Genomic DNA, 5959 nt, shown 5'->3' on the forward strand with positions numbered 1-5959 from the left:
AATGAAAAAACCTCAGTGGAAACTATAAACCAAAAATACACCGATGAACATCAAGTCTAATTGTTGCTCTGATGATGAATGAAAAGCCTAGTGAATGTTAATTAGTTTAAATTAAAGTGAAAGTTAAAATAAATATTCCAATTCAATTCAGTTATTAATGTTAAATATAAAAATTATTTGGTAAATACATAAACAAATTCCGAAAGAATCTCCAGTAATTAAGCCGTTCGCGATTCGATTTTAATCGTTCAAAAAGTTTAAACGGATAAATCTCGAATGCCGCATCGATCTACATAAATAACAATCTCGAATTATAATTAATTATTGTAGCGCGTCGTTATTCAAATTTTATTAATTTGTGTTATAATCACACGCCGAAAAATCCAGTTCTCGCTTCGAAACCGTATAAGTAGAAGTAAAAATTTGCCGAAAGGAAAATAAATTCTGTTATTGCAAAACAAGAAATAAAACTTGATTTTCATGGTAACACCTAAATTTCTCATAAATTCATTTTATCTCCCAATTGGCAAACTCTACTAAATGGTCACGTAGATTTGAATTTGAACTGAACAACAGCACTCAAATTATTTCATTGTGTTGTACAGAATCCAGCAAAATTGATGAGGTTGTCGATAAATCCATCGTCATGTGAAAAAAATTTATTCGAATTAAAACAATTAATCATTGTTCATGTCTCGTCTATTACATTGCCAAAAGATTATATTTATTATCGATTATTTTTTCCATTTTTGTATATATGTAATGACTCGTAATAAGACTTTCTATTAATTATATAATATTTCATGTCACATAATCAAACGACAAAAGCAACATCTCATTGAAATAAATAACTATTTATATATTTAGGTGGTAAAGTCATTCCATTTTTGAAAAGTCACGTATTATGCAAGCAGTTGAATGTATTTGCACATCAATCCAAACTTTATTTCGAGGTTGTGGTATTTACACGTCGCCCTGTAAAATAAACAATTTCCGTTCGATATACAAACTCTCAGGAAATTCAGTGATATCAAGTGAAATAACACTGCACAATATTTAAAAACATGAATCACTCATATAAATTTTACTCTCCAGGTATGAAAGGAAGATATTGATTTTAAGTACAATGTGGCAAAATATGAAATCCGGTCACGTTAGATTCAAAAATAGCACTAAACCTGCACCATTGCATTGGTGTGATCCAAAACAAAAGGTATAACTTTCCTGTATTACAGTGCATCCGTGTTAACAGCACATGTTTTTTAGAGTAACGTAAACAACGACAACCTTCGGCTAAATCCCGGAAATGCAGCATCCTTTATTTCGTTTATACAGTTTTAATCTGTAAAGTATTAAAGTCCCATATTCATGTGGATGCGCTTTTGTATTATTCGTTTGCTACTAAAAACCTAAAAATTTTAACTTACCTGAAGTACACAAGTCGCATAAACTAATGATTGCATACAAAAGAATTTCATAAAAAATTTGTTTTTAAATTTCCGTAATATAACAAATAAATAAACCTTTAAGTAAATTGATGCTACGGTAATTGAATATCATTTTCCAGTGTAAACAAAGCCGATTGAAACATAATGCCGTGAAAATAGTTTCAAATCCTCAATTACACGCTCTTCCACCCACTGTTCACCACGTGCTACACACCACTGTTGGTGGTTGAAACTGAGTTCTACCATTGGTGCCGTATTAAGAGATCTGTATAATTAAAGTGAAGACGTTCTAATTCTGGCTTCAGGAAACTAATTCAATTTAGTTTCAACAGAGCTGAAAACTTGTTAAAAACGTTTCGTTCCGACAGCTACGAGAATGTGAATAATGAGTGGCATATTCACGGTAAAATTCTTTCAGGCGCAAATGCAGTAAAAATTAATTGATTCGTTTATTGAAGTCATAAAAATATTAATTTATAGATATAGTGTAAACCTGTAGTAATAATATAGAAATTTCTCACCTGAAATTGCTGAATAAAACATGACCTCATGTCTCCAACTATTCCGCCAGAAACCAGCATGCGGGGTTAGGAAATTTAATTTAGTTTTCGTAATACGTTTATTAACAGCTCGCAAGGGACTACTCAAAACTTTCCCGTCAACTGCAACGATTCCCATAGAGAACTAATATATTTTATTACAAATATTTATCTATAAAACCTAAAACCTACGTTGTTAAATTTACAGTCAAAATATATTTATTATATTATACAATAAAATACTCTCATATTAAAATATTTTTCTGTTGTTTTCAGTTTTCTCTAAAACTAACACTTAATCAAATATACCGAATAATTAGGTAAAGTAGGTTATTAATAAATTTATGCGTACATAAACTTTCATTTTGTATGACCAGAAAAACGTTAATTATACGGAAAATCGTTAATAACGTTATCATGTATCAGTAAATTTCAAATTACGACCACAGCCAAAATGGTACCTATTTTACCAGAATATATTGTTATGCATTATGTTTATATAAATTTATCGAGGAATATATCCTGGAACTATACCTAAAACGTGTAATTATTGGTTTCATATAACAAAGAAAGCGCTAACAAACTAAACTAATTTGAACAACAGCTCCCGAATCATTTCGTATCACTGACATAATCCATTAAAATTTATCTGATATGTAAATTTGTATTCAACTAAAAAATGCAAATCGCAATGTTCTCATAATTATACTTATGCGAAATTAGTCATCAATTAAAAAGCTTAATCACTGATCAATACGTAAGTGGAAATGCCCGATTCAAAAATCTTAAACGCGAAGATATAGCGAAGGTACACGAAAATAACACAAAAATGACCTTGATATAGGTCATTTTTGTGTTATTTTCTATATTCTATAATTTAAGTTAATATTCATTTCACCCTTTCTTGGATAAAGTAGGTAATAAATCTTTATTTACTAAGGTGATATGTTTAATTATGTTAATTGTCTTTTTAATTGACATAACAAATTTATACACCAATGTACCAATCATAGAAACATTAAACATATTAAAGGGATTGATACAAAACAACCTTAGCAACAGAAAAGACACAGAAAACTTAATTACTCTATTCAAACAATGTCTCAAACAGAATTTTTGTCAATTTGATAACAAAATTTACAGATATAATGACGGATTGCCAATGGGATCACCCCTCAGTGGCATTTTAACGGACATTTTCCTAAACCAAATCGAAAAAGACAAAATTATCAATAATGTTAATCCCTTTAATGAAAACATTATTTTTTGGAAAAGGTATGTTGACGACGTTATTGTAATAATTAACGACGAAACGAAAATAAATGGCCTACATGAATATATAAACTCAATACACAATAAACTAAAATTCACAATCGAAATTGAAAACAACAACACATTAAATTTCTTAGATCTGACTTTACAAAGAACAATAAATAATAAAATAAAATTCTCTATATATCGTAAAATAACCCAAACAGATAGTATCATACCATATGAATCACATCATGACATATCCCAGAAACTAGCAGCATTTAGAGCATATTTCCACAGAGCTTTGAATTCAAGCCTGGATACACAAGACTTTGAAAAAGAATGTTTGATCATACAACAAGTAGCAAAACAAAACAATTTTCCCAAACATACAATACAGAAACTCATGAATAAAATACAACACAAGAATAACACTAAAAACACCACTACACTTAAAGACTTAAATACAAAAGAAGATACTATTTATAGAGCCATTACTTTTCCAGGACAATTATCGCATAAACTGAAAAAAGTGTTTAACCAATTACATACAAAACTAAAAACACCCTGAAAAACTTGTTAATTAACAATAAAGACAAAACAGAATTACTAAAGAAGAACGGAGTCTATCAACTACTATGCGACACATGCCAGGCAATATATATCTAAGAGACGGGAAGAACATTGCAACAGCGTATTAAAGAACACAAAACCAGAGAAAAATACTACACCAGATTAGTAAGGGCACACACATGATCGTTTTCTTCATAACAATCCCAAAGAGAAACTCAACGAACAACTAATTCCACAACAAACCCCATTATACACATACTTAAAGCATCCATATCCACCATATAAAGGACAAGCAAAAATTTTAACAAACGAGAGAGCCTAGTTAGGTGGCGACTAGTGCTGCTGTATTGTTAAAATAGAGAGGCCCCGAATTACGAAAAAACAAGAAGATTAAGTTAACGTATTTTGATTTTAATTTGATATTTTAATTCTTCAAATATGTTAATGTTACTTGTGTGTGCTTTTGCATTTTGTTCGGATTATACATTCTCTTTTTGTTTTCTACTTTACCGATCAGCGCAACCAAACCTCACTAACAACTCTGTTTTCCCGCTGAATTACACCATGTTCTTTACGATTAAATGTTTATTTTTTGAAATTTAACATGTTCACGTGCGTTTATAATATCTGACGTAAGTTTATACTATGATTTTAATCCGTTTGATTTATATTTTATAATATTTTGTACGTATAGAGGTCTTCTGAAGACGGCCAGGTGGCTGAAATTAATAAAGACAATTAACATAATTAAACATATCACCTTAGTAAATAAAGATTTATTACCTACTTTATATCAATTCTGTTCGAAATCACATTCTTCTCGATATTTCACTAATCTCGATCTTCATGATTATCATGATCTGATCGTCTCCGAAATCTTCATTTTCATCTTCATTTCATCGTTGAAAGTATTTTCTTGATCCTTACGTTCTAAAAATTGGAAATACTGAAGGGTCCAATAAAGGGCGTCCTCGCTGCCTCTTTGGCAGGCTTACCCACCTTACACACAATGCCTTTGATACGAAAATTGTTTCTTACTTTTTCTTGGAAATTGACGTACTTCAAAGACATAGGGATCAGAAGACATTATTATCTGAACTAGTTATCTCCTCTATTAACTGTATTATTAGCAGTAAGCCTTAAAAATTGAATGATTTCTAATACAATTTGTAATAATCACATAAAAACTTTCTATATTTTTAAGTTACATCAAGATAAGTTGTGAAACTGTTCTAGGCCAATTTCACCATAAACAACAATAAGCTTAATATTACTCTTACATAATTCCCGTAAGGTTTCCTGATATATAGGATGTATCGTTTACAAATATTATCACCAACATGTGTGAACGCAATTAATGTCAGTAAAATTTACTAGCAACTGGGAAGGGATTGCTAATTGGTCGTTGGGTATAAATTATCCCGAACAAGTATCATCAGCGTGGGACTTCCGATACGTCCACCCTGGAGGCTAAAATTTATAAACATCGCCATTGGAACCCTTTCCGTTGGAATAAATTAGCGAAGCCAACGGAGAATAATGTGCGCAGTATATCACGATGTTAAGTTTCGTATACACTTTATACAACAGAAATTTGTTGTCACTATATTGATTACAATTTTCAAATAATTTATTATTATATTTCATTTTTGCCATTTTTGATTTAGTAGATTTGGCAGGTAAAAAATTAATCGGACGTCAAATTTATATTCCGCAGCAATACTGCTTCGAAAATAAATCAGTTTTTATTGAAAATTCAGCAGGAACTTTCTCTTTTATAAACGGTTGACCAGTGGTTTTATTGGAAAATAACGGATGGGTGCGTGGGAGTTGTGTGAGAGGCGTGAAAGTGTCGGAAGCGTGTTCGCGAAATTGTTATCAAAAGCCGGACCCGGCTGGACCTTAACGGGGAACTCCATTCCCCGGCCACTTCACGCGGATTTATGGCGCAATTTTTGTAATACATTGTACACGAAAAACGAAAATAAATTGCGTTCGCGACGAGAGGCTACCCCACAAAAGCGGCCTTGTTATAGATCGCGCATAAAATTACACTTGACCCCGTTGATAAATTGACCGTCGTCCTCGAGGGCTTTCGAAAACTATTTAGCGTTAGCTTAGTGTTTCAATGGATGCAGATAATTGGGA

The 5959-nt window shown here is 31.4% G+C and overlaps 1 long non-coding RNA gene across 1 annotated transcript; it reads right to left on the reverse strand.

The window, feature by feature from the left end:
• Window positions 1-3963: 3963 nt before the first annotated feature.
• LOC139429168 (uncharacterized) lies at window positions 3964-5478 on the reverse strand. Its single transcript, XR_011639849.1, has 3 exons — window positions 5092-5478; window positions 4595-4870; window positions 3964-4530 (listed from the first exon to the last, which is right to left on the reverse strand). It is a non-coding gene; the product is annotated as an uncharacterized lncRNA (long non-coding RNA).
• Between the last annotated feature and the right edge of the window lie 481 nt (window positions 5479-5959).

Source organism: Onthophagus taurus, chromosome 2, assembly GCF_036711975.1.
Source record: "Onthophagus taurus isolate NC chromosome 2, IU_Otau_3.0, whole genome shotgun sequence".
NCBI lineage: Eukaryota > Metazoa > Arthropoda > Insecta > Coleoptera > Scarabaeidae > Onthophagus > Onthophagus taurus.